This window comes from Neofelis nebulosa, chromosome 6 (assembly GCF_028018385.1).
Source record: "Neofelis nebulosa isolate mNeoNeb1 chromosome 6, mNeoNeb1.pri, whole genome shotgun sequence".
Classification (NCBI taxonomy): Eukaryota; Metazoa; Chordata; class Mammalia; order Carnivora; family Felidae; genus Neofelis; species Neofelis nebulosa.
The window spans coordinates 149,732,418-149,760,389 of NC_080787.1; the positions used below are offsets into that span (position 1 = coordinate 149,732,418).

A 27,972-nucleotide genomic window follows, 5' to 3' on the forward strand; every position below is an offset into this window, starting at 1 on the left:
CTGCTAATGAAAAATTTTCATTTCTTTGCAGATAGTGTTTTATTCTCACAGGTAGATTCTAGCATTTTCCTTATCATGAGAATTTTGAAATTTCACCAAGACAGTTCTACCTATAGTTGATTTTATCTATCCTACCTGCCAGAATTTTTAATCTGATAACGAACGTCTCTGGCAGATTTAGTGCAGTGATGGCCCAAGTTCTGCAGATGCCAGCCCAAACCCAAGCTCTTTGGCTCTCTGGGCTGGCCCACAGAGTAATTTGTTTGGGCCCATGGGACATTAGCAAAAAGAAGTAAGCAGAGACTTGAAAAAGCCCTGTGCATTAGAAATTACTCTTTTGCCGCCTCTAGGAATCCTGTTGCTCAGAGAACAAGGCAAAGTTAGCAGGACGAAGGGACAAATGACTCTGTGACTCCTGTCTTCACAGCCAAGAGCCAGTCATGTAAGTGAGGTCATCCTACATTGGCTAATCCCAAGCCAATCTTCCAGCTGACCAGAGGCCCATGAGCCAGTGCAGGTGAGAGAACCACACCTTACCCAGACCCAGAGAAGCAACCAGCCAAATCTCAGCCATGTCAGCTAAACAATGGCTGCCATTTTAGGCCACTCAGTTTGGCAGTGTGGTGCTGCAGGCCCACAGTTATCTGCCACATCGTATTTCCTCAGTTTATAAAAATATTCTTTCATTACTGTACTCTGCCTTTCACTGTCTTATATTCATGAGGCATTGGTTGTATTGACTCTACCCTCTATTCTCCTTAACTGTTTTCATGTTCCGTTTCCTTGTCTTTCCCTTCTAAGTGTTGGGAGTTAATCTGCAATTTAACTTGAAGATAGAAACTAGCCTAAGCTTCTATCAGTTGGTCCAATACATTTTTAATTTGGTAATCATAATTTTAATTTCCTAGAAATGTCTTGTTTGCTGTTTCTTTTTCATAACCTGTTACAGATACAATATTCTCTCAAATTCTTTTGAGGATACTAATTAGCCTTCTTTTTAAAGGCTCTCATGTTCCCTGAATTATACCTAAAATTTCTGGTATCAGTTACTCTCTTTGTTCATCTAAATATAGTTCTTCCTTAAATATCAAATGATCCTTGATTGTCAGCTTATTTTTCTAAAGGAAAAACGATGTCAATTAATATGGGTAGCTACACTGCTTCAGCTGCACTGTGAAACAACTTCTCCTGAAAGGTCTCTTCTCGGACTGCCAAGGATGTCAACAGTCAGAACGTTCTGCAAAATGGCAGGTAGGCAAGGTGGTGACTTCCACAATGGACAAGACACGTTTTATTTTATGTGCAAAATGTTTTATGAATTTCACTACATAACACAATTTCCACTTTTTCTCTAATGTTCAATGTAAGATTTCATTGTAGGGGGAAAAACTGCTTCATGATTTTAGTGCTCCCTTAGGAGAAAAGAGAATTAGGCTAGTGTGCAGACCGATCTGTTGATTTAAACCAGCTCACAATAATTACCTTCACTCAACCTTTTTTTAGGTTCTTGTAAATTAGCTTCCTTAGGTCATAAATGCCTGACGCTGAAAATAGAATTACTTAAAAAAATTGTTTTAATCTTTATTTATTTTTGAGAGACAGAGAGATAGAGTGTGAGCAGGGGAGGGGCAGAGAGAGTGAGACACAGAATCTGTAACAGGCTCCAGGCTCTGAGCTGTCAGCACAGAGCCCAATGCAGGGCTCAAACCCACGAACCACGAGATCATGACCTGAGCCGAAGTAGGACGCTCAACCGACTGAGCCACCCAGGTGCCCCGAGAATAGAATTATTTTTGAAGGAATACATTTTGAGAATGATATATGTAAAAGAAGAATATATTTGCAAGAATAAAGTTTCTAATACAGTGAATTTGTAAGAAAAACTTGGATTTTCTCTAAAATTCAAAAGAATATATACTATATGACAGTTTCCAAAGGATTTCTGAAATCAGCAATTATATAGATGAATGCTTATTATTTGCAAATATTGCTGTACTCAACACTCTAGAATTTAAAGTTCATTTAAGCTTTCTGACACTAAATAATATTTCTTTTTTATGTGTCCAAACTTACGAAAGCAACATAAGCCCAAAAGAAAAGAGATATATTAAAATAAAATAAGGTTCTCTTCCAATGGCAACAGATATAAATCATTTCCCAAGGAGAGTTCATCAAGGCTAGAGATTGGCAGAAAAATAGTGGCCCTCACCTTCAAAGATCAAGCTAATCTTAAAACACACCCTATCTCCTATGTGGTCTTGATGTATTAATATGCTCATTTGTCTTAAATCTCAAGGCTGGTGTCCAACAGGTTATGGCGACCAACAGAATTTTCTTATATAAAAATGTGTATCTAGTAAGGCTCACTCTATTTTTATTTTAGAACAGTGATTTTAAAAATATGGCAGAAGAACCTAATTTTCAACAAACACTTACAGGAACCCACAAGATATACATCAAAGAAATAAAGTAGAGTTGTTTTGCTCAAGGAGGTTGGGGACAGAAAAGCCTTCTGACTTAGCCTCCTGGTCTGGAGACACAGCAAAGACATGGTCTTTTCCTCAAAAGAGGCTGAAACTCAATCTTCTATTATATGAAGGAAAACTATCTTTTTCATAAATATTCATTGAAGACAATTAAGTAAAATATTTCACCAACTCACTAGGTGAACACCTCTATGTAACCAAATGGTACAAGGTACCTTGAGAGCTACATAAGACATCTGAGGCAGGGTCCCTAACGCCCAGGTGTCCAAATATGAATCACAGATGAAGCTGAAGCCATACTGTGTGCCGCTTAATTCCACAGCAGACCAGTTTAGGTTGGAATATTTTGGCAGATTAACTGTGGAGGGAAAGGGAAAGATGTTCCTTAACTGCATCTTCAAAAATCACTGACATTCATGCAAACTGGAGAAGGAAGAGAAGCAACAGAGTGGTGGAGAAATAGACTTCAGCAAAGAGGACTCGTGAATGTGGTAACAAGAGGGCACCTGCATAATGAAGTGGAAAATGGTGTGTATCAGAGTTTGAAGGGAGATATAATTAAATAGCTACGTGTGGGAAACAAAATTAGTGTTTACACCATTTGCTGCCACTTCCTGCTGTGCCTGTCCCTCTGGGAGGGCTACATTTCCTTCTTCACTCAGGACAAATGGCTTGCTTCAGTGATGAAATGGAAGTAGAAGGGATGGCCGTGATCTCCCTTCCACTGCCATAAGGCTGGACATGGTCCAGATAGGACCAGCTGGGTCAGCCTCTATCCCGGACTAAGTACAGCAGAAGCCACGCCACTGCCCACCCACAGTGCATATGTGACTGAGCAAGGAAGAAATCGACAGCGGTGAAGTCACAGGATCTGTTATTACTGCAGTGTAGACTATACTGATACAACAGGTTAGAACCAGATTAAGGATGATGTCAGAGAGGACTTTCTGTCAGGCAAAGTAAGCACCTAGTGCGGGTTTATTTTCAAACCAAAAATGTATTCCAGTTTTCATTTCCAAATACGTCCTTTCATTCAGTGGTTTTAACCCAAGGATGGGTGATGCCGAGCTTCATTTTGGCTAGTCTTGATTTGACGCGGCAGCCCATCAGCCAACATTCAAGTCCACCCTCCGGAAATCAAAGATGAGGAGAAACATGTCTTCCTTTCAGTCTTCGCTCACATGTGCCTCTCTTGGTGAGGGCTTATGGCCTCATCTAAAATTTCAATCTAGCCCGGCCTCAACTTTCATACTCTGCATCTGCCTCCCATGCTGTCTTGTTCGCCATAGCCCTTCATCCCCCTTTTGTGTGTGTATAAATATAGAAACTATATATGTACAATTGTATATCCGTAAAATATATATGTACATGTACATACATAGTTTATACATTTAATGCAAACATGTTTGTATTTATAAATATATAAATATGTATACATTTACAAAACCTGAAAATCGCTACACGTTTTGCAGTGTCTACCTAAAAAATTATAATCTCTGTATCTTCAGGAAGAAGACAAGTGATCATTCCCTTTTTTCACAGATAGAAATAGGGAGGAACGGCAAGGCACTGGGAAATTTACTCCAGTTGCTTTGTTATATCAAACTGCAAGAAGGACTTCAGCCTGTTTTCTCTAACCGATGAAGTATATCATAGTTGAGGCAGATCTTGACCTGTACTGGCTCGATATATCTTGACTATTAGATGACTTATTTACAACAGAGTAGGTGTTAGGAAAACCCACATCTCCTTTCATGCTGCCAAAGAAACTGAGTGTTACTTGTGACCAAAGCTAGAATGTAGAACTTGTTGTTTTGTTTTTGTTTCTGTTTTCTCCCACCCCCCATAGGTTATTAAGTATAGTGAAATCATTGATAGGTGAAATATTTCTGGTATATTATGGTAATCTGTATTTTTTTAAGTTGACTGGGGGATTTATCATTTTCATAGTTTTTTGTTTTGTTTTGTTTTTATTTTTGTTTTGTTTCTTAATGGCAAAACTAATGTTTTAAACAAAACAACTTTTAATGTACTTTTATAATGCTACCATTTTTTTTTAAATTTTTTTTTTCAATGTTTTTTATTTATTTTTGGGACAGAGAGAGACAGAGCATGAACGGGGGAGGGGCAGAGAGAGAGGGAGACACAGAATCGGAAACAGGCTCCAGGCTCCGAGCCATCAGCCCAGAGCCTGACGCGGGGCTCGAACTCACGGACCGCGAGATCGTGACCTGGCTGAAGTCGGACGCTTAACCGACTGCGCCATCCAGGCGCCCCTAATGCTACCATTTTAAACGTACAGACTGACTATAGTACCTTTGCAAAATACAAGACCTTTCACAGAATATGATTGTTTTCGTTGTTTCCAAAAAAACTTTCCTCCTCAAAGTAAGACACTAGGCCTTTGAGAACAATTCTCAAGCTAATCATGGAAAAAAGAACCTTTGCTTATAAATTTCTGATCTTCTTACTTCACAGATGAAAGAAATCTAAACTAGAACACTCTGTAGATGTCCTAAAAAATTAAGTAAGCACGGGATGATTAAAATATAGTACCTTCACATGTCTTTAACTGCATTATATTCTATAAAACATTTATTTATTTTTTATTTTTTTAATGTTTATTTATTTTTGAGAGACAGAGTGCAAGCAGGAGAGAGGCAGAGAGAGAGGAAGACACAGAATCTGAAGCAGGCTCAGGCTCCAAGCTGTCAGCACAGAGCCCGACATGGGGCTCGAACCCACGAACTGTGAGATCATGACCTGAGCTGAACTTGGACGCTTAACCAACTGAGCCACCCAGGGGCCCCTATATATTTATTTTTAAATAAAAAAATGAAAATAACTTACCATTCACATTTTGAACACATAAGAAATGTTTGAATATCTGATAACTACCAATACCTTTAAATCTGCTATGTGCTAGGAGGGAATCAACATCAGAGTAAAATAGGGCAAAGTCTCAGCTCTATGGCACTCACAGTATCTACAGATATTAAAACACAAACGCATAATTACATTATCTCCAAGTCACTCAGGATTTTCTAGAAAGTGCCATGAGATATTCAAGAAGGGAGTAACTATGTCTTAAAGATGAAAGAAAATTCTGAGGAATTGACATTTGAACTCCATTTGAAGGATGTATAGAAGTGTGTCAGGGAAGAAGTTCCTTCCTTATAAAGAGCCTAGCATATACAATGGTGCAGAGGTAAAAGACAAAAACGAAAACAAAAACACAAAGCACACTCGGAAAAGAGATTGTGGTTGCTGTACCCAAAAGAGCAAGTATTCAATAAATTGCAAGTTTTGATAGATTATTTAAACAAATGATTACTGTCAACTAAATGTTTGTTACAGAAAATAGTTTTGGTAGAAATAATGTCCCTGGATTGTAAAGAGCTTTATACTACATGGTATGCATTTTGAAATTTGCTTTGTAGGTAATAAGAAATTATCAGTGGTTCTCAAGCAGGGGAGTGATGTGACCAACTTATTTATTTATTTTTTATTTAAGTAAAGTAACTGGAATTGAAAATGAAGGAGACAGGTGACCAAGAGATCAGTTAATAAGCAACTGTAATGACTGAGGTGAGTTAGGCAGAGTGAATGGAGATTAATAGACAGATCTAAGAGAATTTATCTCTAATCACTATGGTGGGATAACACATATAGATAGAAATTGCCATTTAATTTAATTTAATTTAATTTCAATAATTAAAAACTCATGGAACTGTTTGGGGCAAATTAACTTTTAGATAACTGACAGGCAATGAAGATGATCAGTGGGCAGTTCCAAATAATGGAATCAGGCTAGGAAAGGCATCAGAGTCACCACTGGAGAGGTGGCAGTTGAAGTCAGCTCAGGAGACGAAGATACCACCCTATGGTATACCCTGGCAAAAGAAAATAGAAGGAACCAAGGAGCCTGGGAAAGCAGGATCAGAGACAGAGGACAACAAAACAGAGAGTTATACTCCAGAAATCAAAGGATAACAGCTTCAGGCACTAGAACATAATGTCCTAAGGTCAACAGAATCAAATCTACGAGGACTATAAAAGTCCTCAGATATATCAATAAGGAGGTCCTTAGTTAGGAAAATTTGAGAGTATAGGAGAAATCAGATCATCATGAAATCAGGAATGAGTTACAGGTAAGGTAGAGAAACAAAGACCACTGTTTCTGAAAGTTTTGGTAATAAAGAGATTAAGAAAACAAGGACATTCACCTAAGAGCAAAGAAGAGTTTAAAATTTAGACAGTGAGAACAGCAATGTAACCGCACAGAGTAACAGTGAAGGAGACACTGAATATGGACACATTGGAGACATCAAAGAGAGAAACTACAATTGTGAGGCACAGTAATTCAGAAATAACCTTGGAGATGAAGAAGGGAGACCATTCTTTTATAAGTATTCAGTGTGAGCCAGATGTTTTTTGCTCTACACTTTCATGTGTGTTTCCTTAATTAGCCAAACACTGCTTATAGTTATCCCTAATTTGCAGTCACTGAATGATGGCCTAGAGAGGTTTATTAAAGACGGAATATCTCCGAAGTGATGATGTCTCTGTGAAATAGGAAACAAGGTCTTCTGTTCCAACAGCATGAAGAATTGGGTTGTAGAAATGGGAGAAAGTGATTCCTGGAAAAAGGAAGGAAGTGCAAGGAACAGGAAAGAAAAAAACAGATAGTGTAGTAATTATTATACAATAAAAAAATTAATCTGAAATGATTTAATTTTTTCAAGCACTAGCTTAGCAAAAAGTACACACCCTTATAAATAAGGTCCAATGGATGCCTTAAGGAACAATGACCTTTAGTTTTGCAAAGAAGACAGGAATGTGGTTCAAACTGATGTTACCAAATCAGTCCCCTCTAATAATTTAATTTTTTTAACATTTATTCATTTTTTGAGAGACAGAGAGAGACAGAGCATGAGCGGGAAAGGGGCAGAGGGTGGGAGACACAGAATCCGAAGCAGGCTCCAGACTCTGAGCTGTCAGCACAGAGCTCGATGTGGGGCTCGAACTCATGAACTGAGAGATCATGACTTGAGCCCAAGTCAGACGTTCAACTGACTGAGCCACCCAGGCGCCCTAATCCCCTCTAATAATTAATCTTAAATCAGTGGAGGCATTTCTATAAGGTAATTGTGCCAAAATAATGTCTATGTGCTATTTCACAAGTATTTTACTATGTGAAAACTCCATGCTGGGAATAACTATCAAATGACTAAAACTAATTATCTCAGCATTGATCTGGATAATGATCCACAATGAATGGAAAAAGAATAATCCTATATGTCAGGGCTTTCCTGTTGCTGCAAATCAGATATATATAAGAAACACTTTTGTTATGTCCTTTACTTATAGATTAAAATATGGTCTAAAATAACCCCACATGTTGACATTCTTAGAAATTCTGTTTCAGCTGATTACAGAATGCACTGAATAAATAAAAATTTTAACACTGAGTTAAGGAAAGTTCAATTTTATAACATGCTTTTAATTTTGTTATGGGAAAATAACTAATACATAATGCTTGACCATGTGGTCTTGGAGTCCTTTTGCTAATCACCCACAAATCACTGCATACATCTCACAGCTGCTACTTATTATTAATGGTACTCTCTCCCCAAAGACTTATTTCTCTTTTCACATCTTTTTGTTTTAACCATTGTCAAAGAACATTTCTACTTAAAAAAATTTTTTTAATGTTTGTTTATTTTTGAGAGAGAGACAGAACACAAGCGGAAGAGGGTCAGAGAGAGAGAGAGAGAGAGAGAGAGAGAGAGAGAGGGAGAGAGAGGGAGAGAGCGAGGGAGATACAGAATCCAAAGCAGGATCCGGGCTCTGAGCTGTCAGCACAGAGCTCGACGTGGGGCTCCAACTCACGAACCATGAGATCATGACCTGAGCTGAAGTCGGACGCTTAACCGACTGAGCCAGCCAGGCGCCCCTGGAACATTTCCATTTTTAATAGCATCGATTACACAACCCAATACATACAAGTGTGCACACATGCGTGCGCACTCACACACACACACACACACACACAATGATGCTTTACATTTAAATTAATGTTAAGTATTTGATAAAAGCTTCAGCAAACCAAAATATTGCAACAGTTTTATTTTAGTCAACACTTTAAAATCCTTCATTAAAGTCTGGCAGCCTGGAGAACGAGTGAGGCAAGCAGGTATTAACATGTTGGAATAACAGTCTGATACAGAAAGCAATTAGCTCTTTTAAAAAATGATCTATTTTATGTAAGTTACATCTAATTTGGGACATCTGCTTTAAACAATGTTAGAATTAAATTTGAGTTTTGTCACATAATAAATCTAGAATAACTATTAATTTTTCAAAGTGCAAGCAGTTGGATAGCACAGCAGAGAAAATGGTGTAAAATTAAAATGAAAGTATTTGAATCCTAATAAAACCCTTGCTTCTATCCTTCCCAGAAAATCTTATATGTTCTATCCTTTTTCCAATTGGATATGCTATCTAGCCCTACAGCAAATTCCTGCTGGGCCAGGATTATGACTCAGTCATCACACACATCAAGCACCCGCAAATGGCTTGCACAAGTAGGTGCTAACCTCTCCACTCCAACAAGTTTCTTACCCATACAGTGAACGTATTGATTTGTTAACATATTAGTCTTATAGTAATAGTGTATAAGAAGCCAAAGAAATACTAAATCTATCAAATAATTCATTGAAACCCTAAAGGCCCTTTTAACCAACAAATGTGAATTCTTCCCTAAGCTTTATACTATCCTGCCAAGCTAACAGATTTCCGTCTTATTAATACTGCACAGATCTTCAGAAAGTTAACATCAATTACTTTGATTTCCCAGGCTGCCTAAACTGCTAATGGAACTTAGTAATTAAAGTTCTTTTAAAACAATCCCAAATCTGAGCATCTTCCCATTCTGCCTGATTAGGAACTGCCATCAACATTAACATCAATCGTTGACAGTGTAATATACATTTGATGTGGCACAGGTAATCATTATCTACAAGTCCTTTCCCTAAGATGTGTCTTCTCTCTAGGAAGAACATGTAATGGGGAATTAAGGTATTTCTATTTCTTATAATTGATTCCACCATGAAACTTGTATGAAGCCTCCACATTCAGAGTAAAGATCTCTTTACTTGTAATATTCCCAGTCTCATTCACAGTAAAATGCCCTTGAATTCCACCAGCATCTTAAAAGGCTACTTTGTCCATTTCCTCCTTTTCACCAAAAAATGCAATCAGATATAGATACATTGCACAATGTCTTATATATGTATTTGGAAACAGGTCCCCAAATTGAGGATCAGTATTCAGGGGGTAAAAAAAGCACTTGTTAAAGTAAAAAATCAATAGGAAGCAAAATGAGTCTGAAAAAGGAAAAAAAGAAAACAAGTTTTTAAAATCACTTGGCCACAATTTAAAAGGACTCCAATCAAACTGACGAGCATAACTAGGTTATTAGTCTTTATGTCCTTCTGGTAAAATCTTCACCTTTTTCTCAAAGCTTCATTCAAATATGAGAGACCCCAAGACCTCCCAGCCACCAAGTGATGATCTGAAGATCCGTTCTGGAATCCGAAGATTCCAGATGTACTGTTTACAATGTTTCCAGAAAAAAAACTAAAAGCTTTACAACAGAGTCATCTGTGCTAGACTTCAATGAGATGTCAGGCCACCTGAGGAACGATGTTCCATTACAGTCTAGATAAGTTGTAAATCAGATACATTAAGTAGTCCATCAATTTAGTGCCAAAATTAAATTGGACTTATCAACAATCACTTACAGATAGACAAATGATTGTCTTTATTACTTTTGTTATAATCCAGCTTTTCCAAAAAGAAACTGCAATGTTAACCCTGTGGCCTGCCTGGGAGTTCCTTATAAGAAGGATGCTTTAAGAATTGATTTTGTGGGGGCGCCTGGGTGGCGCAGTCGGTTAAGCGTCCGACTTCAGCCAGGTCACGATCTCACGGTCCGTGAGTTCGAGCCCCGCGTCGGGCTCTGGGCTGATGGCTCGGAGCCTGGAGCCTGTTTCTGATTCTGTGTCTCCCTCTCTCTCTGTCCCTCCCCCATTCATGCTCTGTCTCTCTCTGTCCCAAAAATAAATAAACGTTGAAAAAAAAAAAAATTAAAAAAAAAAAAAAAAAAAAAAAAAGAATTGATTTTGTGTAACTGGAATAAAAAAGAGAAATAGGTAGACAAGACAGAAGCAAAAACTGAAATGAGAGGCAAAAAATGTCTAAGACGAAAATACAGTTTGTCATTAAAATATAGCATTAGTAAAAAATAGAAGAAACTAGTCTCATGAAAGAGTGGGTCTAGTCTAATATAATAAAAAATGATCAGGCTAACATTTTAATAATATGTAATATAATAAATATGATAATGTATATTTTATAAATATATATTATAATCATTTTAATGATCATTTTGTAATAATATTTAATCATACTCTTAATAGTATATAATAAATATAATAAAACATACTTTAAAAATATATATTTTATAATCATCTCCTTTCTGGAAAACATGAAACTCAAATTCAAAGGATTTGGCAGTTACAATCCTATGTGAGAAGGATTTTTCATTTAAAATATTAGTGTTGGGGCGCCTGAGTGGCTCAGTCGGTTAAGTGTCTGACACTGGATTTCGGCTCAGGTCATGATCTCACTGTTGTCAGATTGAGCCCCACATTGGGCTCAGTGTGGAGCACAAAGCCCGCTTGGGATTCTCTCTCTGTAACCCCCCAGGCCCCCACTTGTGTGCTTGCGTGCACGTGTGTGTGTGCGCGCACACGTGTGCTCTCTCTCTCAAAATAAATTTTAAATAAATTAAATTAAATATTAAATGGTGCTAACTTTCAATATTTGTCATATTTAATTTACACTTTATGTGTATATGAATTTTCAATGTATCTTTAATATCCATCTTTTAGTATTCACTGCTATTCCTCTCAGCAACTATATAGCCCAGGTGAGCAAAACTATGTCAGGGTATAAAATCATCAGTCTAAAAAAAATAAATGAAATGAAATAAGATGAAACAAAATAAAGCAAAACAAAATGAAATAAAATCACCAGGCTAAACCTTTCAGTAAATTTATCTACTGAGTTCTTGGGAAAGAAGAGATTATAACTCGTAAGATTCTAGTTTCTAGAGAAGTTCAATCATGTGTAATGACGGATTTACAGAACTTCATACATTCAGCTGTTTTTGTTTTTGTTTTTGTTTTTGTACTTGGGAATCATGAATTTGTACAGATCTGGAAGTTGTAAATTGCCTTAGTTCTGTACCCACTCCCTGAATGTAGGCATCCAATAAGTCCCATCACTAGTGTTGCCAGCCTGGTCTCTCTCTCCCCTTAGACCCTGAATGTCCAGGGATTTGATGGAGGGAAGCAGATGGAGTGTGCCAAGGTGAACTAAACAAGAAAATACACATGGATAACTCCTTTCCATCATTGCCCCAAATGTCCTGGGTAGGAGTGGCAGATAAACAATGTTTAACTGAACATTAACACTTCTGAGTAATTAGGAATGGAAAATGTTAAACTAGACTAGACAGTCGCAGAGAAAATCAAATGCAGAAGAAACCACCACATGGCACAGTGACAAGAGAACTGACCAGCATTTCCATAAGGACTCCGGTGATGATCATGTTCCCTCAAAGTCAAAGTCCCAGAACAGCGGGGGTGCACTCACATGTAGGGTTGGCTGCAGCACTTCTCTAAGGGTAGAATGCGGGTGATACAGCCTGAAGGCTCAGACCACTGCCTCTGGGAAGCCTCCCGTCTGCCACTTCTAGGACAGCCTTGATCACTTCACTTGGTTAGGCCACACTCATGCGTCTCTCTCCCTGTAGACCCCACACCTCTTACAGCAAAAGATTTTATGTCTTATTCAGCTTTTATCACCAGCAATGGCTGACACACACACGGTGATGGACAAACCCTTATTTTTAAAACAAACTCTCCAATTTTCTCACCTGTGATACTGAAATTTTATGTTCCTTTTTAACCTCTGCAATTCTATTATTTCATTTTTTTAAAAAAACTCAAACAAAACTCTTCCCTCAGCCACTTAAAATATAGTAGGTTTCATTCTTCACTTTGCAAATATCAAAGAACAAAGCCTCTTTTGTTACTTATCCTGATTTCTCCCCCTTTCATGTAAGCCAGGCCTGGGTCCTCACAAGGGTAAGTCTCACACACAACAGTTAACAGAATAGCCCCATGCATATTTTTTTAGAGGTAGGGAATGAGCACAGATATGGGTCTTGAGAAGGGTAGTCAACTGCATTACAAGCCACATATTCCATTTCCAAATTAAGAGATTTCCTTGGTCTTTAGGTCTCCTTCCTTCCTTTCCCTCTCCTCTTCTCCATCACCCCATCCTTTCCTTTCTTCTTCTCTTTCTCTTTCTTGGTGTTTGACCAGAAAAACTAGCAGTCATGAGAATCAAAGCTGTGCAAGGAAAGGCCTGACATTTAGGATAAACTCATCAGTGTGAGTATGAGGGGCACATACTCAAAAGGCTCTAAGTCGACTTTGCTGGACTCTGCATGAGACCATGTCCGTTACTGGTGTCATTTTTACCCCACATTTCAACTATTCTCTGAGAGTGGAGCTCTGTAACATGACCTCACCTTATGATGAAAGTTATATTTTTGAAAACAATGCTCTTAATTTTCACCTCTCTTCTAAGCAGTTGTGTATTTCCTAATTTGCTTGACATTCAGATTTTTCAACTGTCATTATGATTTAAGAGTTTGTTGATTCTAAATGGTAATCGTATTTAAAAAAAAAAAAAACTGTTCCAAGGAACACAATTTTGTGATGCTTAATCGTATCTGGTGATTCCACTAATTACTTACACGGGCAAATCTGTCAAATCTGTTATACAGCACATGTGAATACCTCAATCACATGTCTAATTTCAGGATTGGACCTATGGAATGTGGGCATATTTTGTATGGTGCAGCTAGTTGAAATCTAAGAACTATAACGCATTCTTTCCATCACTAAGGATCTCAATTCTTTTTCTTCACCCAGCAGTAGCAATACTAGTTCTAAAAAGTATAATGGCATCAGGCATGTTTGGAGAAAAACCTGCCTCCCAACTGGTTACCAAGTATTCTGGGTACAAGGCATTCCATAAGAATTAAAATGGCTATGTTTTCTTAAGTGCTGTGACTGAAAAGTAATGAAATCGTAATAAAATTATATAATTAAAATTATTTGACACTTGCCAAATCTCACTGACAACTATGTATGCTTAAATATTAACATAATCACACAAAAAAGTTATCGCTAAATTGCTCTAGTTTTTCAAATACTCCTAATTCAATTATTGGACAGTACTTTTTTGTTAAACTATAGAAACAAATCAGTAGGAAAAATAGAACTCAGTGACATGGATTTACTTATTATACAAGCCTGACATGAAATAACTCCTCACCATAAATACATGGGAAGAGCACCATGGCTTTGAAATTATTGAACCATTTATACCTACTATGGAACAATGCAGGAAACAAGCCAACAAATAAGGTCTAGCTCTGTTCCTAACCTTTCTGTTTTATCGAGGAAATATGTGCAAAGAAGTTGCTAAAGATGGCACACCCTGTCAAAGGCTATTCCAGTGAACTCTCATGTAAACCCTAACCATCCACGGAGCTGCTCAAGAACATTGTAGAAACTTTGTTCCCATTTCCCAGATTGCAACATTACCAATCAAGAGACAGTGCCCACTGTGAACAGTGACAAAGAATGGGTACATATTAAAATAAATCAAGAAAGAACCCACAAAGAAGCAAACCAAAGTTTGGGACATCCATGGGTAGGCTGAGATTGCAGGGGGTCCAGTTTGCAAACACACACGTGCTCATGTGCGCAAGCCCACAGAGTCCAAATAATGAGGAGAGATGAGAGCCTCATATAAGAGCTCCTGAGCAAAACTGACAAGGTGGACAGTGACTGACAGGTGTTCAGTCACAACAGGACCAGCTCTTGGATTTGCACCGTCACTGTGCCTTGAGTCCCACAGAAATTCCTTCAATCCAGACAGAATTTCTAGCTTCAAGTCAGGAAGAAATAAAAGCCAGGACCTCATAACTGCCTTTCATATTCTCTTCTTCCCTAGTAACTCTGCCTATTATAAATGAAATGAAAGAATGAAAGAGTAACTTTTTTATTAAATTTTTTTAAATGTTTTTATTTATTTTTGAGACAGAGAGAGACAGAGCATGAGCAGGGTAGGGGCAGAGAGAGAGGGAGACACAGAATCTGAAGCAGGCTCCAAGCCCTGAGCTGTCAGCACAGGGCCCGACGAGGGGCTGGAACCCACAGACCGTGAGATCATGACCCGAGCTGAAGTAGGACGCTCAACCGACTGAGCCACCCAGGCACCCCTAGAGTAACTTAATTAAAATAAAAATTTTAGCAAATTCTTGTAAATTGGGGTAATTTGTTAGGTTAATGGGAAAGTTTCACCATTTAGTTTCAGAGCTTCGTTCAAAGCCACCAACTTAAGCCACTTATTCCTAAATTTACTTCATCAATATTGATTTTCATGCATTCATCTCGAACTAGAGTTAAATAATTAAAAAAATACAATATATTTTTTTTCTGCACAAAACTATGGCTCTTCAATCCAATGGACAGAATGAATGAAAATGCCTGAAGAGAGCATTTAACTCAACTCTAAGTCTTACAACATAATCAAGGCACACGGTATTTCACAGATACCTTCAGTTTCCTTCATGATTAGTTTTAAAAAGAAAATAATGAAATGTGAAATTCTTTCTCAACTTCTGATGTGTCCTAACAGACACGGTATTGCACTCTGTAAAGAGTTCCACATTATTTCTGTCCCTCTGTGCCTGACTATAAGATGAAGACAACAATATTATCCCCAAATGGTTGTTACTACTCTCCACCTCTGTGAGGCATGGAATGAATGATGATCGCCTTTCAAGCCACCTCCTTTATAATGAGTTGATACGGAACAAGCGTAGACAGGCTAGGGGAAAAATGTTTTAGAACAACCAAAGCAAAATTCTTTATATTAAGAAATCCGAAAAGGAGATATATTGTCTATGCCCACACATGCCATTACAGAACTGACTTGAAATCAGTTAAGAGCAAAACTGGTGGATACTATAATTCTGATTTCGTCTCCCTGGTGACAGAAGCCTACAATTGTGATACAAGAACACAAAGGTTTTGCCAAGTATTCTAAATTCTAATGCTCTAATGTTTTATATCCATCCTCTTGCCATCCATTCATCCCTCCCTCCCTCCCTCCCTCCCTCTATCCATCCCTCCTACTACTTTGCCCAGGTCTGGAACAATGGCCTCTGTTCCAGTTTCCCCTCTTGTCAAGTCATCTCACTAATATCAGTTGACTCTTTCTGAATTCTTAGGTCTGGATCCTTCCAATGAAAAGCTTTCACTGTGTCCCCAAACATTGCAAGTGCTACCCACACTACCCTGTATATACCTCTGTCTGCACCTCTCTGGTTCTGGTTACCATGCAAGGCCAAGTTTGCCAGCCCTCTCCTATGTCTTGTTCTTTCCCACTGCTATGAACGTTCTTCAACAAAGATTTGTTGCAATTAAACATTTCCAAAACAGGGTGTGTGGTTTTTCATTCCTTAGGGGCCTGCATCTGGGAAAATGGCACCATGATTCTCTCCCAGGTGCTCGGCCTGTTTAAGTACAATTTTCAAAAAGTAAAATTGTGACTTGTATGTCAATACAAAAAAAAAAATGTGTCAAAGATTTTATATACAGAGCAATTAGTGAGGAAACCATTAAGATGTTAAAACCAGTTAAAATGAACATTTGAAGAGCGATGTGTTTAAAGGCAATTTTAACAAGCAGTGTTAGGGTAAGACTGCTACATTAGACACTAAACGAGTTGATGTCCAGTAGGTGAGTAAACCAGAATTTTTAAATCACCTTTTCTAGCAGGCAGAAATTATCTGTATACCTACAAGATAAAAATCCATAAGTTAACTTCCTCTACCACAAACTTATACAATAGTCCAAAAAACAGGAAACCAAAGGTAAAAGTCATCACTGCACTGAAGGAGCACCCAGTAATCTCTGCACAGATCTATTTCAGATTTTTTTTTCTAACTTTCACCCTTTGATAATAGTATAATCCCCAGAGATTGTTCTTTAAATGAAAGGCTAGCCTCATTAGGTTTGGCCTAATTATTCACAGAAACGCAAAGTGAAAAGGGCCCTAATTAAACACACAGGCCTTCTTGAGTTTGCTCTGCAAATAAGTGGCCTCACAGTCCCGAGCAACTAGGAATGACTAAGAATTAACTTCTGTCTGGACTTCTCACTGAAGCCCTTGGATTAGATTTTTTTTTTTTTTAATTTTTTGGATTAGATTTTTAAATCCTCAATTATTTTTATTATTTTTTATCATCAGTCTAAAAGACCAAGCCCATGAAACTTTGTCCAGCAGATTTCACTTTCAGTACCTTTAAATTGGGGCTAATTCCTCTTTTTTTTAGGGCTCCAAATGTTCTCAGGTCTTTGACCTGGCAGAAGACCGTAACATTTGTGAGGCTGGTGCCCTTTAAGCCAAGGGTCTTGGGACGACTGTTTAGCCATTGAATCCACATTAAATAGTTTCATGTGTAGGCTTCCACGAAGTACTTATTCTCTAATAGCAAGCTATTCATAACTGATTAAATGACAATCACTCTCGAATGTGATATTGGTTGCACAATTGATTTTTTTCCACATCTATTCCGGTAAAAAGAGAGCAAGATTCTTATTGGATCTATCCAAATAACTATATTGCCAAGTAAAATAATGAATCTCAGTAAAACAGTTGCTTCTGAATTCTAAAGGATGAGTACAGATACCATTAAAAATGTTTATTTCGGTTTAGCGAACTAAAGAATACAAAACGGAGACTTAGAGATAGCTCAAGAACGAGAAAAGGTCTCATCACAAAACCATAAAAAATAGTCCAATAGTACCCACAATATCCGAAGCAATGACCACAAGTAAAAGCCCCCTTATCAATCCACACAGTCCTTGGTAAGCAGGTCTTGTTCCACTGACACTGCTTTTACTAAATAGGTCTGCTGCTGGACTGCCTCAGCCCCCGGATAGTCCGAAAGGCGTCTATCAAGTTGGAAGCCTGGACTCAAAGCTGTTCACGGAACTGGCAGTAGTTCAGAGGCTGGAACAGTCCTGTGCACGGGCTCCAAAGTCTTCTGTGCTGAAGGCACAAACTCTAGCTGCAGCTTATAGCAGGGTTGTGAGGTAAGCGTTGCAGAGAACACTGCTTAACAAAGAGAGTCAGGACTGCGGTTAACTGATCATACTAACCAGTAACAGCGCAATGGAGAAGAGGAAGATTCTCTCTTGGGATACAACAAACAGCTATTTCGTAAGAGTGTTCTCACAGAGTAAAAATAGAGCAGGGACAGTAGAGGCACTGATATATGTCCATTGATATTGTTTGTTTGCATTTGTTTCTTTTATTTTGTTTTTGTAAATAATGGCATGATAAATTCAACACAAAGCTGAGAAAATTATTCAGAATCCCTGACACCTGGGCAGATTACTCAGCAGGTCAAAAACACCCTTTACCACCCTTTGTTAATTCTGAGACCAATTTATCCCGTTAACTGAGAGAGTCCTTTTCTAGTTTTGTATAATACAATGTCTGGGAGTAAAAATTTCATGGGCAACTGTTGTTTCTTTAAATTGTCCTGAGAGCAATTATATCAGAACTAAGCAAACTTTACCAAAGATTTAATACATTTCATTATCTCTTGACTATAAAACGAGGCAAATAAAATTTCCTTCCCTTGAACACTCTACCACTTGCTGTACACACTCTCTTTTCCCCTGTTCTCTTCCTCTGCTGGAACTAATACTTCACTTTAGGACAAAACAAGTTCTCTCTCTCTCTCTCTTTTTTTTTTCTTGAAAATCAAAAGCCCTGGGGCGCCTGGGTGGCTCAGTCGGTTAAGCGGCCGACTTCGGCTCGGGTCATGATCTCGCGGTCCGTGAGTTCGAGCCCCGCGTCGGGCTCTGTGCTGACAGCTCAGAGCCCGGAGCCTGTTTCGGATTCTGTGTCTCCCTCTCTCTGACCCTCCCCCGTTCATGCTCTGTCTCTCTCTGTCTCAAGAATAAATAAACATTAAAAAAAACAAATGTTTAAAAAAAAGAAAATCAAAACCCCTTAACCAGCTGCATTCCTCTGATGCTACTGCTCCTGGTGACAACATTAGTTATGACTTTTCACAAATGTAATAACTCGTCTGTGGTAGAGAGAACTGAGAGGTAGATAATTGAGAAGTGCCAGTCGCTCACAGCATCTCGGCAGGCAGGCAAAGCTCATAAATACACATTACACGGTCTTCTACAGCCACATTCATCCCTCTTACATCTTCCTAAAATGGGAAAAAAGGACATATTCACTGACGTGATCCATTAAAAGAAGAGCCAAAGCTATAGAAAATGTAAAATATGCTTAGCATTAATTTAGTATTCTCTCTCGCCTACAAATTCATCAGGTATCCAAAATATGATGTATTAATTCACTCAATTTAATATTAATGCAAGTTTTGAAGTTACCTTAGGCCCTGAAATCATATTTGAGCTGACACGTTATAAAACATAATTACTGTTATAAAATCACTGAACAAAATTATGATTAAATATATTTGAGAATATTTCATAATCTCAAACATTATAGAAGAGTAATGTTAACTTATTTGATTAGTAAAGCAATGTAAAAAGTTTAGGAAATTCAGATTCCTTAGTTGTTTCATGAGGGAAACCTAAATTTATTTAAAAATAACGTACACTTACATTATACTTAAATCTGGAAAATCAGAGAAAGTTACAGAATTCTTTTTCTTCTTAAAGGAAAATTATAAAACTAACCTAATGTCTTCAAAGATTCACTTCCATTATGTGAATCTGTAGTCTTACATGTTTCTTAGTAGTTTCTGCAAGAAGGCTAAAATAGTCTTTTTTTTTTTTTTTTTAAGCCTAGCACAGTATTGTAAGTTCAGTTTTCATATGTTTGTGAATCTGGGGAATACGGGGTCTATGGAAGTACTTATTTATCTCTATAAACTCATTAGGAAAAGCATCCTCAAATCCATAATAATCTAATATGCCTATACCTAAAAGGGGTAGGAAGATATGGTCCACTCACACAATGACACACACACAAGTTTTCCTGAATTATAGATACACAAAAGCACAGATACATGGAGAGCTTATTCAGTTCCACAGCTTGAGGCAAAGGTCAAAACTAAACTACAAGCACAAAAACTCACTACAGCAGCTCTCAAAGAAATTCTCTCCTTTCCAGTGGGTATGAATTTTTTTTTAATTGATTTGAGTGCACAGGAGAAAAAAAAAAGACTAAAAACTTGGATTCTCTATCATTTCTCACACATCAAAAATAGGTAAAGCATTAACCCAAATCCCCAATCATCACTGCCACCAATGAGCTCATTGGCGAGAGTCATATGCATTTAATTTATATTTCCCTTCTAGAGCCTCCGGTGAATTTATCACGTGTAATAGGCAGCCATGATATTTCCTGACTTAGCAAGACATAGGAGATTAAAGAATAAAGGAGCATGAAGTTTAAGAACATAGGTTTTTAAAGTTTCATCTTTTCCTACCTAGTATATTTTCTAATATTCATTTTTTTAAATTTTTTTTTAACATTTATTTATTTTTGAGACAGAGAGAGACAGAGCATGAACGGGGGAGGGTCAGAGAGAGGGAGACAGAATCTGAAACAGACTCAAGGCTCTGAGAGGTCAGCACAGAGCCCAACGCGGGGCTCGAACTCACAGACTGAGAGATCATGACCTGAGCCGAAGTCGGACGCTTAACAGACTGAGCCACCCAGGCGCCCCTATTTTCTAATATTCAAAAACTGATAAACCTACTTTATAACTACTCAGAAATAAAAGCTGACATAGGCAGAAAGCCAAAGAATACTAAGTGCCATAAGAAAAAAGAACATTCTCACTTTAATTATTTAAAATGAGCTGTCAAATCTTAAATTTACCTAAAAATTAGACCTCTTGTAGACACATTTAACAGAAAGGCAAAACAAGAAATCACAAACACTTCCCATTAACTCTCACACTTCCTGTTAAAGATGTGGGTGTGTCTGAGACCTCTTCCGGTCATCTTATTTTTAAGTACTAATCAATCTGAGTACTAGTCAAACAAAACTAGTCCTTGTATAAGCTTATACAAAATAATATTGATTTCACGTTTATTTTTAGTCTATGACTATAGTATTTTTCATCAACATGCAGTGCATTTTTTTTTTCGTTTTCAAAGCAAAGGTTTTTGTCCAGAAATTTCCTTAGGTTTTTATGCTTTCTGAAGTGTACTAAATTTTCTATTGAATAATTTAGTTCAATTAATACTTATTTTCCTTCATGTGTAGCAATGAATTATTCAACTTATTAATACCCTCTGGGCCTCCACAATTTTTCAAATTAGAGCTAGCAAAAACCGTCTGCAGTAGATTATTACAAAGAAAAATCATATGTGTGCTCATATATATCCTATGCGTTTTACCATTCTTAGATACTTCATCTTTTGCTTAACAGCATAGATAAGGAAAGGTACTATGCTAGAAAAACGTAGGTTTCTACCCTAAAACTACTCGCCTAAACTTTACTGAATTAACATATACTTCCAATAAGCTTCATATTCATAAAAAGCACTGTGGAAGATAACAATTATTTTCGTCAACTTTTAATGGAAAATAAAAATAAAAATATAGTTTACGTCACTGATGCTAAAAGCTGACATTGAAAATGACATTCTATAAATTAGATTCAGCCCTATTTTTAAAGAAACAACAAAAATTAGCACAGAGAACTAAAAGAATAAACGGTTTTAAGTCAAAAGTTGAATTCTTCTATTAACCCTTTAAATGAATTCAACTGTAAGTCTTTATAACTGGCTTAGACTCTCAATACTTAATAACCTGTAAAGAAAGAAACACTGCTTCCTGATCATTACTCTGCAGTGCTTAGTCTTGAATATACCCATGTTTAAGGTTCCTGCTGAATTAGGATACAACAACTATATAACTTATTGTTCAAACCAAAAGACTTTTTAGGATAATAGAAGGTGTAAGGCCCAGTTAAGACTGTCACAGGCAAACTGGAATGTATTTATATGAGTAAAAGATGAAATAAGACAAAATGAACTAGACAAAATGCACCACACTATATTACTCTTTATAGCAACTAATTAAACACAAGTTATTACAATTTTCAGAATGGAAATGGTGACCCTCCAATGTAATTCTATAATAAACAGCACTCAGACAATAGAATTAGTACAGGAGGGGCGCCTGGGTGCCTCAGCCGGTTGAGCGTCCGACTTTGGCTCAGGTCATGATCTCATGGTCTGTGAGTTCGAGCCCCGCCTCGGGCTTCGTGCTGACAGCTCAAAGCTTGGAGCCTGCTTCGGATTCGTGTTTCCCTCTCTCTCTGCCCCTCCCCGGCTTATGCTCTGTCTCTCTCGATGTCAAAAATAAATAAACATTTGGGGCGCCTGGGTGGGGCAGTCGGTTAAGTGTCCGACTTCAGCCAGGTCACTATCTCGCGGTCCGTGAGTTCGAGCCCCGCGTCAGGCTCTGGGCTGATGGCTCGGAGCCTGGAGCCTGCTTCCGATTCTGTGTCTCCCTCTCTCTCTGCCCCTCCCCCGTTCATGCTATGTCTCTCTCTGTCCCAAAAATAAATAAAAAACGTTGAAAAAAAATAAAAAAAATAAACATTTAAAAAATTTTAAAAAAAGAATTGGTACAGGAAAAGGACATTTACCAAAAAAAAAAAAAAAAAAAAAAAAAAGCTACATTAGCAATAGTGTCAACAGTGATATCACTAAAGTACCTGAGCCACAGACAGCCCAACTTGTATCTTATAGCCTGGCAGCTTTGGGGCCGGGGCCAAGGCCAAGATGGAAGTTTCCCTAAACCTGGAGTCATCTGTTCTCTTTAACTCCACCCAGGTGTAATGCTACCATTTTCAGCTAGCCATGTGGGTATACTACAGGTAGAGAGCCTGTGTGAAATCATAAAATGCTTCCTATCTCTAATACATCATAAATGCTTGCCTATCTCTCTAATCCCCAGCTCCCCGCCTGCCCTCCTTCCTCCCAATGCCTCCCAGCTACAGCATTAGGTCCTGATGTTCCAAAGAAGCCTTTTACCAAAGCCTAAGCCTTCCACCAAAAATATAGTTAGCTCCTTTCATAAATATAGACATTCCCTCAGAAAATACAGTGATTCAGCCCCAGTTGGCTTTAGAAAAACCTAATTTGCTTAGTAAACTTGTGGCTGGCTAAGCCCCACTGGCCAATGCCTACTTGATGTCATTTACAAAAATAAATTTCAAATGTAAACAATGTGTATATGTGTTTAAAACCAAAACAAACAAAAAAGCACAATATGATATGCTACAAAGAGTATGGGTTTTGAAATCCTATAGACCTGGCTAGGGTCCTGACACTTGTGCTAAATAGCTGTGTGTTCTTGAAAATCTAAAGGACGCTCTCTAAGGCTTAGAAACATCAACCCTGCAAGTCGTATTCAGGATAAATAATGTGGTGCCTATAGGGGATTTAGCATGGTTCCTGGAATGTAATAATAGTTACAATTTATTGAGCAATTTCTACCAATATTATTGAACATTGTTTTGGTGAATTCAATTTTTCTTTCAATGCCTTATTTATACAGTGTCTACCTAACAACACATTCAATTCTACTCTTGATTGTTCACATTAGAATGTATGTATTGTCATGTTGAAACTGCCTTCTTACTTGCTATTTTATTGACTACTATTCCACTGAATGCTGCCAGTTATTTCAATTTTATGAGGGCCTTTGGTCCTTTCTATCTTCCTAATTATTAGGATTCTAGGAAGCAAAACATACTAAATACCAAGGAACAAAAGACAGGAGAATGAGAAGGGAGGGTGAGGAGAGGGAGGAAGAAAGGAAGGTGGTGGTGGTGGGGGGAAATATTGTAATATTCATGGAAAAGGTAGGGGGTTGAGGATGCTACCTAACTAACCACCCACAGGATGAAATCCCAACAACATAGCTGATTTTTGTGCATCTCTAAGGAAATGCTGGCTCAGTTATGCATCTCAGCTATGGCAAACTTCACCTGTCTTAAAGGAGACGGCTGAGAGCTACAATAAAAGAGATCTATTACACCTCTTCTTTTTAGTTTTCTCTTTCACAGCACAAAATACAGAGTCATAGAGGGGTGCCTGGCTGACTCAGTCAGAAGAGCTTGTGACTCTTGATCATAGGGTTTTGAGTTTGAGCCCCAGGTTGGGCATAGGGATTACTTAAATAAACAAACTTTTTAAAAAAGAATCATAGATTCTTTAATTACTTCTTTTATACCTAGGATTGTTTGATGGTATAGGTATTTAGCTGTGTGGATGGGTAAATGGGATAATGAGGAAGGCATAGGTGGGGAAAAGTGCTCTTTTACATGACCTTGTCTTTGGGAACTAAATCATGTTGACTGAAACAATGCATTCATACAGATGGAGTAATTAACCATCAAATATAACTAAGGAGATTATTTTACATCAGTCTTATTCCCAAGTGCCTCCTCAAAGGATTCTTATGAAACCCATTCTATTTCTGGAATGAGGCAAAATTATGATCCTGAGCAGTTATTTACAAACTTTCTAAAGCAGACCCCAGTTTTCCTAAGTAAAAATCTTACAGATACCAAATATATGAAATAAATAAAAGTTGTTTCTGTTTAAAATAGCATTTACTATTTTTCAAAATAAAGTATAAGAAATAAAAGAAAAATGGCTCAGAATTCCATGGTCAATTGTAGTAAAAAAAACACAAATAAAAGAAACTTAATTAGGTAAATGAAACAGTTATAGAAAGGTACAAAACAAAAAGTCAAAACTTCTTCTGCTGCTCTGAGCCATCTCTTCAAAGGTTAACCCCAGTATCAATTTCTTCTCATTCATTCTAGAATAATTTCTATACATTCATTCCGATATATGTATCTTAAAGGTAATATTTTGCCAAATGAATTTATAAATTTCATATTTATTTGCACTAAAGTAAATCAATGGACATGAATAGTCTGTTTTTTGGGCAAAAGCATAAGGAGTCAGAAGTTATGGAAGACAGTTGGGGTCTCAACAACTCCTACCTCTCACTCTATTTGGGTGTTTTAATTTGGTTAGTTTAATTTGGTTAATTTGGTGTCTAAATACATGAGCAGATACATGACGAAGTTTTTAACAGCCTTAAAATCTCAAATACAGAATTTTGAGAAATAATAACAAAGCTTGGTTTCAAAGTTGAATTGCTAAAAATATATAAAAGTTGGATGAGTTCTTTATTCATGGATGTAAGTCAAATGAAAAATATTTGGACCTTTCAGGGAGCAGTAAGCTAATATTTCACATTCACTTTTTGTCGTTCAACCAAGAAGGCATGCTGGAAATTAGGTACTCCTCCAGGCTGCTCAGTAAGTAAGTAGAAAATTTGCTTCTGTGCTCAGCATGATCATAATCTCATGATTTTCAATACTTTCTATTCCTTTTCTTGCCTCTTTCCTCTGTCATCTACTTTATCCATCATGCCTCTGCTACAATGAGGTATGGGGAAATACTCTCAGTACCTGGCTACATGACGCCATGTTAGAGTTCTCATTTCCAGTTCTCTACTCCCATAACACATGCACATGTGCACACACACGCGCGCACACACACACACACACACACACACACACTCAAATGGTTTTTGGTGCATGATTTGTTGAGCACTAGAGTTTCTGAAATATCTCCCTATGTTACCCACTCCTCAACTATTTTGGGAAAGGTCACAGCATTTCTATTATAAAATCAACAAAGTTATGAGGATAGGAATACAAATGAGATTAGAGATGTAAAATAACACAGCATTGTGTAACTCAAGGCTAGTACGTCAAACATCGTATGTGCCTACTTGACAAGAGAAAGACAGCTTCCTCCTGCAAACTTCAAAATGCTCTGCCTTAAGAATATAGTTTATGCGGCACCTGGGTGGCTCAGTTGGTTGAGCGTCCAACTCTTGATTTCAGCTCAGGTCATGATCCCAGGGATGTGGGATCAAGCCCCAAGTCCTCCATGCTGAGCATGAAGCCTGCTTTAGATTCTCTCTCTCCCCCTCCCTCCCCCACTCTCTCCCCTCACTGCTCTCTCTAAAATAAAAAAGAATATATTTTATATGACATCTTCATAATAGATATATATGAGTGTCCCAAGATTTCACATTGTGCTAAAAATGAGATTCCAATGGTTAATCTCTATTTATGTACAAGCATGTTGGCATGGCAATCTTTACATATGCAACTTTTTTGAGGAAATTAAAGCCTTGGTAATCTCCCCTTTACTGTAAAATATCACGTTTATAATTTGTGAGTAAGCTCTTTTTACCAATAAGCATTTATCCCTTGGCTTGCCTCACCAAGGAGATGGGAGGAGTACGCACAAACATAGAGACATGTCTTAACTTTATGTGTGAACTTGGCTAAGCTATGGTGCCAGTTGTTTAATCATTCATCTAGATGCTGCGGTGAAGGTTATTTTGTAGTTGTGATCAAAATTTACAATCAGCTGGGACGCCTGGGTGGCTCAGTTAAGCGTCTGACTTGGGCTCAGGTCATGATCTCACAGCTCATGGGTTCGAGCCCCACATCGGGCTCTCTGCTGTCAGCACAGAGCCTGTTTCAGATACTCTGTCCCCCTCTCTCTGCCTCTCCCCCATCTTAAAAACAAATAAAAGCATTAAAAAAATGTTTAAATAAGATGAAATAAATTTTTAAAATTTACAATCGGTTTACTTTATGTAAAGGAGACTACCCTCCACAATGCGGATGGGTCTCTTGCAATTAGTTGAAGACCTCACAAGCAGAAAAACCTGAGGTTTCCCGGAGAATAAGGAATTCTGCCTGAAGACTGTAATACAGAATCTCTGCCTGAGTTTCTAGCCTGCTGGCCTGCCCTACAAAATTCAGACTTGCCAGTCCCCACAGTCATGTGAGCAAATTCTTTAAAATAAATCTTCCTATATCTATCTACCTACCTACCTATCATCTCCTACTGATTCTATTTCTCTGGAGAACCCTAACTGATAACACCTAACAAATCTCTGCCAAATAAATATTCAACAAGTATTTATTGAGGGCACTTTTCTAAGTGCTGGTGATATGACAATAAATAAAATAGCCAAAAATCTCTACTTTCATAGAGCTTATATTTTAGTGGCACTATGATGACTAGCAAATTTTTAAGTAAGGTGATCATAAAATTTATCACATGATACAGGACACTTTAAGGGTGAAATGGGACACAACTAGTAATTACACCAGGACAGCATGCCTAAACCAGAACTATTCTGGACAAACCAGGATGGTATAGATCACCTTAATCTTTAATGTAACTCAGGCCATCTGGTAATTACAGAAACCCAAAGGAGTATGTAATTAATCAAGGTGGAGAGGTAGACCTAAAAATTCCTAGAAGAGGTAAACCTAGACCTTAGATTCAGGGTGCTTTGGGTTCAAATTCCAGGTAGACCCTGCTCAGTTACACATTATACAAGTACTCAGCTTTTATGAGTATCAATCATGCCACTTACAAATCTATACATTTATGAGAACTAATGAGATAAATATGTAAAGCATATACAAAAGCAGTTGGGACATGATAGGTATTCAATAAAATGTATTATAGAAATAGATCACTAAGCTGAGCAAGAGTGGGGATAAATGGTTAAAGGTTAAAGATTTTGTTTAGAAGTCTTTCTTGGTTTTTTAAGCCCTGTGAATGGATTTTATTGGCTTTAAAATTTTTAAGAAGAGAAATGTGAGCATCTGCCTTGGAATGAGGCATTTTGGTAAATGCAGTAGTCCTAATAATACCAAAATAGTACCAATGAAATGACAGCAATTCTGTATATAATAATTACGAGCATGGGCACACATCACTCACTAAATCTGCCATTTATCATCTTTAGTAATGCTACAAGTCACTCTGCACTTATATTTAAATGTTTTGTATTCATTAAGCTGAACTCTACACCAGTGTGTACCAAAGTAGAAGCTGACTGAAAAGATCAGCTGATTCTCCAGCCCAGTTGGAAGCTGCCGCCTGGAAGCAATGGTGAAGAGATTTTCTCGGATGCCGGGCCACCTGAGCTGTAACAGCTATGGAGAAGCCACAATGTTTTGGGAGCTGGTTTGATAACGCTTCACGCATGGCTAAAACCTCAGACATAATACTGGACCATACCCACTAGCTGTCTGCAAAGAATATAAATACCTCTGCGTGTGATCTCAAGGCTGAGGAAAACCCTTCTCTGTCCGCAAATATTTTCCCCCCATTGGCTTACTACA

At 37.7% G+C, this 27,972-nt stretch overlaps 1 protein-coding gene and 1 long non-coding RNA gene across 3 annotated transcripts in view; one reads left to right on the forward strand and one right to left on the reverse strand.

Moving 5' to 3' along the window:
- PRKN (parkin RBR E3 ubiquitin protein ligase) overlaps window positions 1-27,972 on the reverse strand; it is a 1,360,952-nt gene that overhangs the window by 1,257,085 nt on the left and 75,895 nt on the right. The gene's annotated exons all lie outside the window — the stretch shown is intronic.
- Window positions 928-27,910, forward strand: LOC131515509 (uncharacterized). Its single transcript, XR_009263605.1, has 2 exons — window positions 928-1,251; window positions 27,646-27,910. It is a non-coding gene; the product is annotated as an uncharacterized LOC131515509 (long non-coding RNA).